Raw genomic sequence first — 16500 nt, forward strand, 5'->3', positions numbered from 1 at the left:
TTCCAAAAAGGGGCAAAACTGAGATTTAGGAGATGTGTTTCTGCTCCTGGCTCTGCTGTAACTCTCTGAGACCAGGGTATAGACATAAAGCCCATGTTCTGTACAGACAGCTAATGATCCCCATGCTCCTCCACAATGCCTGTCCTCACCCCGTGCCTCCACACCCAGCAAGACTTTTCCCTGCCTTCCTTCAGACAGCCCTCATAAAGCAGCAGGTCCCTGACTGGAGGTGTTGACCATGGGGCTCCAAATACTGACCTTAAGGGTATAACATACTGAGGTTTTAACAGCCGAAGGATGTGGTAGAGGCCAAAAAGCATCAGCAGGTGGAAAAAGTGTTGGCAGAAGTGTGGATGTTGTATTTCACAGAACCTCTAAGATCATCTAGTCCAACCACCAAGCCATCCCCACCATGCCCACTTTCCCAGTGCTGATCAGGACACAGCCTCCAGCACGGGCGGTCAGCAACCTGCTGGGTCCGGGGAGCTGGAAAGCTCACTGCACTCTGCCCTTGCCCTGCAAACTCACTACTGACCATGTCATGAAGGGGATACTGGGGTGGACGTGGCTTTGGTCCAGGCACAAATGAATTTGGGTTCGTTCTTGTCCTAAGACAGGACTCCTGGAAGACCGTGTCCATTCAGTGCATGTTTAGTGGGGTTTTGTTCACAGATGCTTGCACAGGAAGGAGACAGCTGGCCAGGTGTCACCAAAGGGTCTGCACGTTACTTAGCACCTGGGGAGAGGTGTCAGCAGTGCCAGCGATTCCCCAGACCCCAGTCCCTGAAGCAACACTGGATTCCTATTAGCAAGAGTACACTGATGTATCTGGCTGCTAACTGGGTGCTGACCAAGGCAGCCTTGAAGCATGAAGCCTCACCTGCAGAATAAGGCTTCTTAAATCTGTTTGCTTTAAGCTGGGAGGACAAACTGTGGTTAATTCTGGAAGTGCCTTTCCGTGACTTCAGAGGAGGAACACAGCTTCTAGCCCGTGTTTCCCCTAGGGGTTTTTCAAAAAGAGGACCCTCACGTAGGAATTAAAAGCCCCAAAGGTTTCAGTATTCTTGAGGGGGGGAAAACAAATCAAAGAAAGAGAAAATAATAATATTTTATGGAATATTTATAGCGGCTCCAAGTGCAGATTGAAATTATTGTTCCAAATTAAATCCACGAGCAAACAGGAAGGCAGTTCCAAGGGGTGCTGCCTGCTCCCTGCTGAAGGTAGGGTCTGGAGAACTGTACTGAAATTCATTTCTTACTGGAGGCTGTTTTAGTAAACTCTTGAAGAAACGAACTCAATTTAGGAATTATACCTTATATCCTTACATATACCATATCACGGTGGGTCAGTTGTACTAGGATTTGGATTTTGCAGGGTCCTGGTAGGTTACGGAAATGCTCAGTCTGGTTTTTTTTAGTAACTCCTTGATTTCTATTGGCAGTGAAAATATTGGATGAAAAAACTGTTTGAGCTTTGCAAAGAATGTTTCAGAGAGAGCCATGCAACTGCTACAAGCTGGTGCTCCTTTTAAATCCTTCTTTTTCATAGAGATTACAGCATTTTGCTGGGAAAAAACTTTAATTGCTAGATATACTCCTCAGGTTTATATCAGTCGGGTGAATTATTGTAGCAAGCTGCCATTTGTTTCCCGGGTTTATTTTTCATGATAAATGTAAATTACTGCTTAGATTGATGGCGCCTTCCTGGCACCCTGTTCTTCAATGTCAACCTTAGGGCAGCCCTGGGAATATTGCTGCTGGTTACTGGTGCATTTCCCGATGTTCAGATGTTTTGAGAATGACACTAATCAGAACCGTGGCTCTCTCCCATCAGACTCTGTCATTTTTCAGGAGGTGATCACAAAACACGCAGCATGATTGCTTTTGCCCCAGTGATGCTATTTATTAGAATTCTTTGTCTTTCCATTTCATGAATACTCTTTTTTTTTCCCCCGATGGCGTTCATAAAATAAAATGTGACTCTGCAGTGGGACTTCAGACCATTTTCAAATGGCAGTTCCTGCCAGAAGCTGTGATTTTGGGGCAGTACTTCAGTCTATACTCAGAATGCAGAAGCCATGCATACTGCTGGGGTCCCCTGCTGGATGGCCCATCCCAACTCCGTGTGGGAGAAGGCTTGGCTGCCCACCCTGCCTTTTCCCATCCATCCCCTGCTTCACATAGAGCAGCAATGCTCTCAGTGGGAGTATGGATGGGACTTCCACCAGCCACGGTTCGATCCTTTGGGGTCTGAAAAAACACATTGGAAAACTCAAGAGTGGTGCTGTCATAGACTAATTAAGGGCTCTGTAGTAGATACAGTAGAAACCTACTGGTCAAATTAATTCACATTTGGGTCATTAACTTGACTGACGTCACAGCTCTGTGAGACCAATTTGAAACACATGACAAAGCTTTCAATTGTTGGGATGCTGAGAAAAATGAGCTGAAAAACAGTGAGCCAGTGTCTGCCTACAGAGGAAACCCTACTGCCGGAGGCCATGAAGAAAGATCTAAACAACAGTGCGGTGTTTTGATAAGACACTTCTTCCTTATCTCTAATTTGGGATAAAAAAGTGATATCAGCGGGCACAATTCATAGTTCAAATGACCTCACCTGGAGTGCTGCATGTGTTAATATAGAAGAGGGAAAGCACGATGTCCCCTCATCACAGAGCAGGGGTGCAGAACTTTAACGTGCATGGAGCACTGAGATCCACAGTTTTGGAGAGAGGATGGGGTGAGCAGCAGCAAAATCAAGGATCTCAAGTATCTTTCAGTATCTAAAGAGGGGCTGTAAGAAGGGGACAGACTCTTTAGCAGGGGCTGTTGTGACAGGAAAAGGGGACATGGTTTCAAAATGGAAGAGGGAAAAGTTAGACTGGAGATAAGGAAGAAGGTTTTTACACTAAGGGCGGTGAGGCACTGCACAGGCTGCCCAGAGAGGTGGTGGTGCCCCATCCTGCAGACACCCAAGGTCAGGGGATGGGCTGTGAGCACCTGGTGGAGCTGGGGGTGTCCCTGTGCATTGCAGGGAGTGGGGCCAGATGGCCTTGAAGGCTCCCTTCCAACTCAAACCATCCTGTGGTTCTATGATTGAAGGCAATGCCCATCTGTGAAAGCAGAGCAGGGCCTTGGGAGCAGGGCCTCTCAGTGCAGAAACAAAAAGGGTGGACCTGGGCTGTGCACGCTCCCTCAGTTAAGGTGTTTCCTGGTATCTGACTTGGCAGCATTCGGACAGAATTTAGGGACTGACACCTGTCTGTGCAGCTCTGCCCGCAGCAGCCGCTCCTGGGAAGGGAGCAGCCCTCACCACAAACATCACGGCCGAATCTGGGCCACTGTTATTTCCTAGCAAGATGCCTTGCATTAATCAGCTGGTATTTAATTAATGGAAAAGATCAGTCTGATTACATTTCAATTAAGCACTTGTTTGAAGCAGTGACATTCTGGATGCTGTTGGACAACCTTGCTGACCACACAGATGGCAGGCAATGAAAACATTAGCCAAATATTTTTACCATGACTGGTTGAACAAAATCAAGTACATCCATTATAATGAGCCATGTTATCACGCAGCCCTCGGTGGTACAGCAAGCAGTGAAATTACCACCATAACAGATTGCTGCTCACTCTAACATATGCTGACTCTCCAACTTATTCTGTATTTCTGTGCACAAACAAGGATATACGGATGAATTAGGTTCTTTGATCTGTAATGTGTGCCACGAATCCACAGGTTCCCAAACAACAGCACGGAGAATCTAGTAGCTATTGTATTATTCAAATATGATGTTTTCCCCCCTCTCTCTCTGTCTTTGTGGATTCTTATTAAAATACCTTTGCAGAGGGAAGTTATTAAGGAGCCTGTTTGGATAATTCATCAATAAGAAAACAGTCACCAAAGAAAAGTCACCCTCGGTACTTGGGCGCACAGACATTCATTCCAGTGACAAAACTCGAACATAATTACTTAGCTGTGTGATGTGATGACTTTATTATATGAATCTGAATTAATCTGACTTTGAAATGACAAATTTCACAGCAGTTTATTAGGATGTGACTGCTAAATGACTGATATGACAACGACACGTGTAGTAATCATAACCTACTAATACAGTTGTGCTTTTTATCCCCCAGATGTAGCCCTGACAATGGTGCTTCAGCTGATTCCAGTAATCTAGGGAAATTGTACTGTATTGCATTATAAAAATACCTAAAATCTCTTATTTTAACACAATAGACCCACACTACACTGTACTGTAAAACCACTCTACTGGGTATTGATGTTGAAAGGATTGCCATAGGGCTTTACAGTGTAATTAAGCAATTACATTTGCAGAATAAGAGCCTGCACCAGCAGCAGGCTGGACCAGCGGTAGGCACATGCAGAGCAAAGCCATTTACCCACGAAGGGAGCCAGAGCACTGCTGCAGAAGGTTTCCCTGCTCCATTCCCACCACGCCATGCTCAGCACCCCTGAGCTCTGCTTCTGGTGGGGACTTTCTTCAAAAGGACGCACTGAGCTCTCCCCATCCTTTTGCCATAGCCAACTTTATCGGGAAGACGGAAGGCTGTGCAGTTTCAGGGATTCACTGCTTGTGAGGAAACAAAAATAATGAAAATAAAAAGTCAGCTTATTGTCCTCCAGTAGGGCCTGGAGGACTCAGCTAACCTGGAGCCTCCCAATTACTCTCTTCAAGCTCCTTGTGCACGCTGAAGAACTGCTTTAAAGCAAAGGCTGCAGGTGGGACAGGAGCAGTGCTCAGCCTCTTCCAACAGCACAGAACTGCCTTTCTCTTTCTTCCCTTGCTCTGCATGGCCCCCACTCAAGGTTGCAGTTAGGGATCCCTCTGGGAACCAGTGATGTCATCAGAGGTGGAATGCGGAGACATCTGCCTGGGAGCATGGAGACATATACCCTGCTTTGAGTTATGCCCTGTTCTTCACCTCTGCCAGCACTGCCTCCTGATTCACGTTTTTCAAGCACCACATTTTGGAAGTAATGTGGTGTTGGGTTGCAGCCTGATGGAGTAGGTACCCACTGGCGCAGCCCATGGGGGCATCACTAGAGCTTTGCAATAACTAAAAGAAAGCTTCTGGATAGAGCAGATGCAAAACCTCTTAAAAACCAGGTCTACTTCAGGGGAATTAGTTCTATATTTAGCTGAAATTTTCACTGCTGCTGTACCTGTAAAAGAGCGTTAGTATCCTCATTATTCAATTAGACAGATACACTGGCAATAAAATATTCATTTTTTTTTTTTGCAGCAGAAGCTGAATGATATTTCCTTGAATACCTGCAGACATATTCCCTAATTGTTGCCTCATATATCTTAACTGTATTATTTTTTATTTCCAACTGTAAATAAATGTACTGCTTGGGATGATCGTATTTCACACCAATTTATTTGAATGACATTAATGAGTTCTCCCTACCAGTGAGACCTTGGAGAGCTAGACTGTGTTTTGCTACCCACCATCATATATTAAAACTAAGTAAATAAATAAAAATCGGCTATGGGAATGCCTGAAAGGATTCATGTTTTTGTGAGCTATTTGTATTCCTCAGTTATGAGCCCATGGTAATATTAACAAAACAATAATAATAATAATTTCATTAAAATTCTGGAGACTTGGAAGTGCTCCTGATGAATGTGAAGGTCACAATTGCTAACGGGCCACACTTTGCAGTTGGAAGTACTCCACAGGTATGGTAAATTTAGCATTGTAATCCTGGAAGGCACAAACAGTGGAATTTGGTTAGTTTCAAAAAAAAAGGAACTATGTTGAAAGGGGAACGATATGTTTGCTATAGTTAGTGTTAAAAATATATGTTTATTCCTTGCCTGAAGACCTAAATCACATTCATGTTAACTGCAGCTTCTTAATAGAAATATCTCAGCAGAGTCCCTGCCACATTTGCCTCCCAGTTTACATCATTCCCTCAAAAATACATCTGGAAATCACCGCTTTTTAGCCCCTCCACAATGAATGGTATTTTCTCCATGCCAGGAAAAGCCATCTCCAGGGCTACCTGCACTTCCTTGTCTTCCTTCTGCTGATGCTTTAGCTCTCACCTCGATCCTGGAGCAGGGGCATGACTCCAAGCAAACCAAGGGCTGTGCAAATAACAGCACCAACCTTATGAGCTGTTGTATGGAAACAGAGGAGTCTGAATATGAGGAAAAAGACAGAACACAAAGAAAAGGTTTTCACAGTAAGGGTGCTGAAGCATTGGCACAGGTTGCCCAGACAGGTGGTGAGTGTCCTATCCCTGCAGACACCCAAGGTCAGGCTGGATGGGACTCTGAGCACCTGATGGAGCTGTGGGTGTCCCTGTTCATTGCAGGCAGTGGGACCAGGTGGTCTTTAAGAGTCCCTTCCAACCCAAACCATTCTGTGATTCTATGATTCTGTTCTGACCTGGCAAAGAGTTTCTCTGAGATAAGAGTGACCTAGGAGCTGGATGGAACACTAATGGAGATGCACGATGGGATTCAGTTTCCATGTTGCTTTCAGTGGTATTTGATGCTTTTGTTGCACAACCATGCATTTTTAGGTGCATAAATAGGCATGCTTGAAGGCTGGGTCTCAAAGGTCGCTGCTGGTGAGACTAAGACAGGAAGGGTGAACTGACATCTGAAAGGGCCTTTTCTTCCACTCTACATATGGATAAAAACACTGTTTGTCACGGCTGCAAAAGCTCTGGGTGCTGAAATGACACATGGTCACCCCCTTCTTCTGCCAGCTGCGCTGCCCTTTCTCAAAGGGATGTCAGGATAAGGGCATATGGAAGGTGTCCATACGTGGTACTAATGAAAGCCTGTAATGACCACTGATGAGATGTTGGCACAGACCACATGGGGAACATTGGCACTGAAGCCTGGAGATCATGCTTGCCCACATGGACAGTATCACCCAGCCCTGTGGTACCCACCAAGATAGAAGCACAAAAGTAGAAGCAGAAAAACATGCTCCCAGATGAGTCCTTCCTTTAGGGACGTGAAAGGTTTTTCCCCTACTGCTATTTATCAGCGGCATTTCCACGGGGTGCCTGCATCAACATTCCTGTGCCACCAGCCTGCCTGCTGAAGCATAGTATATTCTGCACTTTATATTCACGGCAGCCGAGTGATTCTCCTTACTTTGAGTGGCATTCTGCCACCCATACATTACAGAGAGAGCAAAACTCCGCAGAATCATTGAAGCTAACCACACATTACATGCATGATGGGCTTACCAGATGTCATTCCTTACATTGTTATGGTTTCATAAACTACACTGACATTGTCATTATGCTCAAAAATTTGATCCCACTCTTCTGTTCTTGAAATGGATCATTCTGAAGGTTGTTGCATTAACAAATAGGAGTTTGCAGGAAGGTAGATTTGCAACAGGAGTTTGTGAATGACTGGGTTATAACATTTGCTGGAAAATGACATGACAACTGATTCATTGCTGGAGACAGTAACAAAAAAGGCAATGCAAATTGAAAGGTTAGAGGAGCCATAAGGCTTTAAGAAAAGATTTATTACAGTAGGTGGACATATTTTGCTCACAAACTGAAACTGCAGCTGTCTTCCCTGTATTTATGAGGCATTTAATTAATCAGTCATAATAAGTATGTTAAGAACTAAATCTCTCCTATTAAGATCTACATTCATCTTTGATGCCTTCTCCATTATGACTTGTTTGTGATAGCAGACAAATTCACTTCAGGTGCATGAAGAGGGATGAGTCCTCTTCAGCGGAGCTTGCAACCAAGAGCGCCCAGAACTTGGGCAAAGGGGAAAACACACAACAAAAGGGGATACACTTAGAACACGCAGGAAAAAGCTCTGCTTGGTTCCACATCACATGGAAGAAGCTCTGGAGGTGGCCGTCTGGGGGAGCAAATAGGCACAAGCATGGGTTTGCTTCTCACCAGGAGTGGTGAATTGGCAGCAGGGAGATGCAGAGGCTGACAGCACTGCAGACACCTGCAGCAGGGAGCTCAGCCTTGCTCCACTTTCCGGCAGCACGTGGCAGAAATGTCCATCACCTCCCTGACCTCTGCACAAACCGGAGCGAGTCAGCATCTCTAAAATAAGACTGGGATGCCCGCAGGCAATGGGCAAATGCAGAACTAGGGACAGCTTCTTGTCTTTAAAATGCACATTGATTTCTGCAGGCCCATCTCCATTTACACAACTGGGGGATTTGGCCCTGTGCCTTTCCAGGAGGACAACCGCTGAGTATTTGGGGTTATTTTCTTTCTTTCTCAACAGGCTTCCTCCGTCTCTCGTCTCACAATGAACACACAGAGGACTGCGACAAGAAACGCAGAGACAATAGAGGACCCCAACAGCATACATTATTAACAATGCCTGCATTCCTTAGTGTCCTTGCTGCTAAAATTAACACAGCCCGTGTGGCGCCCTGCCAGAGCAAGCACAGTGCGCGTCATAAACAATACAGGTGGGTGCGATGTCGAGCCATTTGTCTGCTCCTGTGAATGTCCCATCACGTCCTTCTCAGCTTAATAATGCCTTAGCTAACTAAACTGAGTGATAGTTTTCACAGGCTAATAATGACTCATTTGTCACAAAGTCTGACTTTCATTTGCAATCGCATCGTAAATTTTCTGCACTATATGGCATGCCTGAAAAGCAAATGATTTTTTTTTTTTTCCTCCTCTTGGAGCCAAAGTACCATGTAAGCTTTTTCTGAAGGTATCTAAAAAAAGGGATCTGGAAAAATCCCACCTCAAGGGGAGCATAGAAGCCAGCTCCACGGGGGTAGACCCAGCATTGCTTCTATCTCAGGTACAGAGTCCTGCTGTGTCTTGCTTCCATGGTGGAGCAGCAGCACTTCCCAGCATCCTCCTTTCTTGGATGTCTCAGTTTGATGTAAAGGAAAACTGGGTCCTCAGGCCACCTAGGAGCCACGTCTTCTCTGAGGAGGTCTCCACGCTAGGTGATAGATAATGCAGGACCTCTATCATGGCTTGCAATTTGACGGGGGGGAAATTTTTCACTGAAAGGATGGTGAGGCCCCGGCACTGCTGCCCAGAGAGCTGCGGGTGCCCCATTCCTGGAGGTGCCCAAGGCCAGGTTGGATGGGGCTCTGGGCAGCATGATCTGGTGCCTGATTTAGTGGTTGGCACCCCCTAGATCACAGCAGGGGAGTTGGAAAACTAGAAGTCCCTTTCAGTCCAAGCCATTCTGTGATTCTATGGCTTGCATCCATTGGTTTTAGACAGTGTCCAGGAATAAACTGCAGACAAGGGAAGTTTCATGAAACCCATAAGCCAATACTATTAATTTCCATATGTGCGTGCGCACCAAATGCAGAAGGGCAATCTATAACTCACACCATGAAGAGCTGAATGAGGTACATGGACACTTGCACAGAAAACAGAAAGTGTTATCAGGAAATAATACGGAGGGACAAGTATCCTTGTAACATCCAGATGCCTACCCGCAGTCAGATCTTTCCCTGGGTTGTAGGTGCTGGTGCATCTGTATGAAAGGAAATGGTGGTTGGTGCCCCATGCCTGGCAGTGTTCAAGAGGTGTTTGGACAATGCTCTCATTAATATTTTAACCTTTGATTAGCTCTGAAGAGATCAGGCTTTTTGACAAGATGATCTTTGTAGCTCCCTCTCAACTGAACCTCACTGTTCTATTCTCTTGCATTTCCTGTAGTCAGCGTAATACAAAGAATAACAAATCGTGTACAACCGCATTACATTTATAGGTACATGAACTCTGAATTATCTTAAGAAAACAGAATATTCCACAAGTGTACTCAGGCATTTATTTGTGTTATAATGCAGCAACACAGAATTTAAAGAAGGTGAAAGTTATGCATGATGGCACTCCTTTAAACAGCAGCACATCTCAACTGTTTCCTAAATAAGTCTCACGGTAGCAAAAGACTTAGTCATTTTTAGCAACAGAAGCTAAGCAGAAGAAAATGGATAAAGCTCCCCTGAAGTCTGTGATGTCTCTGAGTTCCTTCTGGCAGAAGATCCAAACTATATTTTATCAAAGACAGGACAATACTCATTAGCTTTTACTGTGTTGTATAATTCATTCCCCAGCATCCGCATTCTCCCACTTAACCCCTCCCTCCAAAAAGATTGGTATAATTCTTAGACCCCTAGCAGCGTCACCAAACATCATCTGAGCAGTAACTCTTCCTCTCTTTTCAGAAGATGGAGAAGACATTCAGTGTGGCTCTTCACACTGCGGCTCATACTAGAAAGCAAGAGGGACTCCCGCATTTCATTTGTTGTATCTCACTTGCAAAGCATCTATCAGTCCTCAGGGAAGCAGGGAGAAATAAAACACCCACTGTAAAAAAATGAACTATCAAGGCAGGACTCTCGCTTTGTTGCGAGGAATAAAGGAGAAAGGGAACACCTGAGATCCAAAACTGTGTTCTGCCTGGGAACAAGCAAAGCAGTACATTGGACTGTTTAGGCATGGTTAAGCCTTCAGCAAAGATAATTTGCCACTTTCTTCTCTGGAGCAGTGGGAAAGAAGCTATACTATCAATGGGAAGGAGCCATAAACTTTTTCTGTGATCTTATAGAAGGGACAGCATTTGCTGATGTCACAGCATTGTGGCAAGATGCTAGACAAATTATCTGTAAAATTCATTAGTCATGGATCAGGGTAAACAGCTACAGTGTTTGGTAAAGCTCCATTGCCTGCTTCCAGGCAGCTAGTACTCTGCAAAGGATTTCAGCCTCTGTGTAATTTTGGACCGGCAGGACTATATTCGTCTCCTGAGTTTCTCAAGTGATTTCAGCAAAATTACACTAAATTTGACATTGGCCAATCTTGTCTTCTAAATATTCTTCTCAGAGAGATTAGCAAGACCTTGGCTTTATCCTCCTGTCACGAGACTGCTCCAGTTCCATCTTCTCCAGTAATTACGGGAAATGATTTTCTGGCAGTTGACCTCTTTGCTCTTAATCTCCTTGTCTGATCATCACATTAGCCATTTTCTTCTTCTCTAACACGAATGGCCAGTTCATTTTCATTCTTCTGCAGCTGATACCTAACTTTATTTCTTATTCCACATCATATTGCCCTGCACAGCTCTCTATGAACTTCCATGGCCTTCTACCACTGGTAATTGAATATCTCTACATTTTGTAATATTCTTCCCCTTTGTGCTATAGAAATGGGATGACCCTCACTTTCTGCTGAAGTGCTTTCCATGCATGGTCTGCACTTCTTCTGAACAAGAGGCTTTGTCTCTTGCAGCAAAAATATATGCAAGCTGGGATGCATTCAATCATTGTGTAAGAAAGATTTGTCAGATCATCTCATGTAGCCTTTGCAACATTGCTCTGATTAGAAATTGCCTGAACTGGAAAGTTTTTAATTCATTTTAGTTTATTACTTGGAGACTAAGGGTGCACATAAGCCTGGTAAGCCTGGTATTTACAGGCATCAGATGACTTTGGTTTGTTGGCTTGAAAGCTTGGTAAACAAGCAGAAACACAAGAAAGGCAACCCTACGGCCTTTGAGAAAAAACATTAGTACACAGTGAGATGAAATAATTACCTGGCCTGTACACCTTGAGGGAAACAAACCCTGTGAAGGCACTTATTGAATTACGAGTGTAGAGGAAAGAAGATAGCAACTACCATGCATCAACTCAGCTGGATGGGAAAATCCACTGACAACCACCACCTGTGGATGGGATTTCCTGTGCTTGTAGTCTTCACATCACCTAAATAGGGTACACATACTGGGGCGTCTCAAGTGAGATGTGTTGAATCTCAAGTATCAGTCTCAAGTGGTTGTGTTTTCCTTTTCTGCCCCAGAAAGAGCTCTCTTTTATCTGTAGTATTTACCAGTTCATGCTAGCTTAACTATTTATTTTACCACTGCTTGAAAAACTTGGGGTCAGCTTTGCCTTATGGCAAAAAAAACCCACCCAATTATTTGGTTTTAAAGAGTCATCTTTGCCAAACTTGACTCAAATTAGCATTCAGTTAATTCCTCTGAAGCACAGGCTGGGGCAAGAATATGCAACACAGGAAAAGATAATATTCTAAGGATGTCTTAATCTGACACAGAAGGTAATATTTGTATGAATGCATTTGAAGGATGTTTGTGCCACAAGCACTACAGAAATTTTGCTTTCACTCTAGGATTTTGAAGGTTTTTGGATAAATGTTTCCATTCACTCATAATATGTATGCAGTTTTGCTTAGGAACACTTGAACCTTTCAGTGATAGGCTAATCTCTGGCTGCTTGCCATGTATTTTTAATAAAGCCTGGACAAAGCAACAGCTGAATTTTGTTATTGAAGAAGGCTGGCCAGAATGATATAACACAAGATATTTAGTAAATCAAGCCCTGGGAAACAGTGGAAAGGATTGAAGAGCTGAGCGAAGGTTGATTTCCACATCAGAGTGCTAAGCAATGAACAATGATAAGGCAGAGTTTAATTTAGTAATGAACAGAAGTTATCAATAACCTACTGGTTTTACACCAGCGATAACAATATAATTAGATTTGAAATCAAAAGATGGAGATGAAAAAACTCAATTAGTAAGATAAAAAATGTAAATGGTGGAAAATGCAGCTTACTGGATTAAAGGAAATATGAAAGGTTAATTGGGAGCAAGAACTGAAGGAAAACTAATAGCAGAAATCTGAAAATGTTCAAAACAGTGCTGGGAAAATTACATGATAAAGCTGGGCACCGCACACCTAGGAGAGATAAGGAAATTGTATACACCGCTCGCCTCTCTGCACACACTAAGGAGGAAAATTACTACATAGCAAAAATTCTGTTCGTGGTGAGAGGAGGCCAGCAAGCTGTCCAGCCCTATGAAAAGCCCCAGGGCTGCCATGGCTTTGCTGGGGTGGGGACAGCTGCCCAATCAGTCTCTTCTCACCTGAAATCTTTCAGAATACTAAAACCTGTTGTGACAATGGTTTTCCAGCCTGTGGGAAACACTTCTCACTTAATGTGAGAAATATCAAGACAAAGCTGAACTGAAGTTTCTGGTTCTCAGCTGATGGGAATGGTAAGCTATTAAATGAGTCTAATCAGGCTTGTCTGAGAGAGAGGTTAATCTTACTGTGGTTGCTTTCTGGCATAGAAATGAACCCTCCTGTATAACTTAAAGAGGACTTGCAGAGATTACAATAAAATGAATTTCTGACCTGGCCATGAAGCTCCAAATACAGTTATGGTTTGAATTTGTGGACTGTAGCTTTAGCACATACTGCAGAACTGCAAACTCCTTGTCTTATAAGGCTTGGCTAAGCAAAAAATTACATATAAATATAAAGTGCAGTTTTACTTCAGTCATGAAAAGAAATGAAAAAGTAAATGTTCCCTATAACTCACACATTGAGTTACTTTTTCAGGTACTTTTCATGCTAAGGTGAATTTTCAAAGCTTAAAAAACTCAGACTTGCAGAACTATGCTCAGTGCTCGCATAATGCACGAGAGGCTTGAGAGATTGACCCATGTGAACCTCATGATGTTCAACAAGGCCAAGTGCAAGATCTTGCACTTCGGTCGGGACAATCCCAGCTGTGTGTACAGATTGGGAGAAAAACACTGAGAGCTGCCCTGAGAAGGACTGGGGGTTTCTGGTGGACGAGAAGCTGGATGTGACCAGCAGTGTCTGCCTGCAGCCTGGAAGGCCACCTGCATCCTGTGCTGCATCAACAGAGGGCAGGGAGGGGACTGCCCCTCTCTGCTCTGCCCTGGTGAGGCCCCACCTGCAGTGCTGTGTCCAGGCCTGTGGCCCAGCACAGACAGATGTGGGGCTGCTGGAGTGGGTCCAGAGGAGGGCACGAGGATGCTCACAGGTTGGAGCTGCCATCCTGTGGAGAAAGGCTGAGAGCTGGGAGTGTTCGGCCTGGTGAGGAGCAGGCTCTGGGGAGACCTCACTGCGGCCTTCCACCACCTAAAGGGAGCCCATAAGAAAGCTGGGGAGAGACTCTTAATCCAGGAGCGCAGCAACAGGAGCAAGGATTAACAGCTTTAAAGTAATAGAGAATAGATTTAGATTAAATATAAGGAAGAAATTCTTCTCTCAGAGGGTGGTGAGGCCCTGGCACTGCCTGGAGCTGTGGGTGCCCCATCCCTGGAGGTGCCCGAGGCTGTAGATGGGCCCTGGGCAGCCCGAGCTGGGCTGAATGGGTTTTAAAGTCCCTTCCAACCCAACCATTCTTTGATTCTCTAATTCTGTGAAAGCAGCAAGAATTTATAAAAGATGCCTCAAAGGAAAGCTAGAGTCTGAAATAAACAGATGAGGAGTAACCTGCTCTGCAAATAAGATTTTACCTTTATAGCTAGGGATTGCTTTGAGCAGTAGAACAGGAATTTTTAGCTTTTACACAGCATTTTTGTTGCGACTAATTGCAGTCGCTCTGGATATTCCTAATATTCATCCTAGCCACTAATTCTCCGTTTTGCCATTTTCTTAACTTCACTGACTCACTTAAGTGGTGAGTTCTATAGGGAAATCACGGTTTTGCATATAAAAACATTTTTCTTTCTAATTCCTTTGAATATCTTTATTACCGAGTGTTGGGACAGAGAAGTAAGCATTTCCCAAGCTGCCTTCTCCAGGCCATTTGTTATCTGCTAAATGCTGATATTCCCATGCCATTGTCTTCTTCCAAGTAATCTCTCTTCATCTCCTTGCTCACCAAATCTTTTCAAGCCAGAAAAAAAAAAAAAAAAAAAAAAAAAAAACCACCAAAACCATTATTTACTCATTTACTCCTTTCCTTGAATTCCTGCTGCTTTTGCATTTTCCTTGTGCAAAGAGATTGGTCAGGGATGTTCCAGGCACCCTGGCTAAAAGTCTTCAATATTTTGCCTGGTCTACCCTCCTGACTGATACACATTTCCACATATCTGTTTTATGGATCACAGACAAGCATCAACCAGAGTTTTTGATTATACCAGAGCAGATTACTCTATTTTTTAAAATTTTTCCAGTAATATAGAAGTGCCAATTTTTAAGAGCTTTCGAAATGAATAGAATATTATTTCCCTGATTCTTCTGTAATCCATGTTGAATGAAGAAAATGTAGCCATCCTCCAAAAGAGCTGCCTATATTGTAGCAACACATTTTGTAGGCATTTGGCATGCCCCTTCAGCATATACAAGTTACATGGCTTGTGGAGAAGTGGAGACTGGTGCTGGAGCATAATGACCATATTCAAACATAATAGCTCAAACATTAAATATTCTCAATACTTTTTCCTTTCAAGTTATTAAGCTCTTTGAGAAGTCCTTCTGATGCCATAGTAAAACGCTGTGTAGAACAACTATCATTTGGTCTTTCCTTTGCATCAGTAAACTGTATTTTGATAAGTTTTGTCTCAGAATATTTCAGGCAGGACTGTGCTAGATGTTAACAATTTTTTTTTTTTGTACTGCTGTTCACATTCCTCTTTATTGAATTTTAAAAGGCCAGAATGAAAATTGGAAATTAAAATCAAGAGAGAAGAGTGCTGTTTTTTTTTAAGCAAATAATTGAGGGCATCTATGTCTCTAGGGATAGAGTAGCTCTCAGTGTGCCCTCAGAGCTTTTCACGAGAAGCTCAGTGCTAGAAGCAGGCTAAAGGATGTATTAAAATCAGACAAGAAAGTTCCCAAGGAAAAACAGGAGGGCAGGGATAACAATGTTCTGGAGCACAGCATTTGCTTACAGGGATGCAGTTAAAGTATCACTCTTCATCTACCTAATCTCCTAATGAGGAAGACAAACAGGAGAGACAAAAACCCACCAACTGACCCACTGGTTCCCATCCCAACTCCTCTGCAACCACAGCTTTACACATCCTTCAGCAAAGAGCACTCACCCCATGTGGTGGTGGCCATGGCACCTCAATGGAGAGAGGACAGGTCCTGCTCCTGACTGACAGCTACCGCGGATGCTCCATGGAATCATCATTACTTTGGATTCCAGTGAGATAAATACAGATTTGGGCTTAGTTGGAAAAGCTCCATCTTAATTCTTCTGCAGACATAGTAAATGTATTTAAAGAAGAGAAAAAATGAATGATGTCATTATTCTCAAAGCTGAAATGCAAAACTCAGCATGTGATGCAAAAGACAATTCTTTCGTTAGTTAGTTGGACCTGCTGGCTATTTACATTTAATGTGTTCTTTTTCTGGTAAAGAGTAATTAACCCCAGCAGCCTTGTCAACCAAGTAGTGAGGACTTTGTACTGGAGCAGAGCAAATTAAACTTTGATGTGACAACGATGACTGCCAGCTACTTAAAGGTGAATCAAAAAGACTTCTAAAATCCTGCTTGCAAGATTCTCAAATGTGAACAGAAGCCTTTGGCTTTAAATGGTAATTAGCACTGTAGTTAAACAGAATTTGAAATTATAATGAGGACCCACACATTTTCCTGGAAGTTGATCTTCACTTCTCCAGCCAAGACATCTATTTCATAAAAAACCTGCTGGAGTTTGAAATAACAGTTAATTTCCAACCCAACAC

This window comes from Numida meleagris, chromosome 6 (assembly GCF_002078875.1).
Source record: "Numida meleagris isolate 19003 breed g44 Domestic line chromosome 6, NumMel1.0, whole genome shotgun sequence".
Taxonomy (NCBI): domain Eukaryota; kingdom Metazoa; phylum Chordata; class Aves; order Galliformes; family Numididae; genus Numida; species Numida meleagris.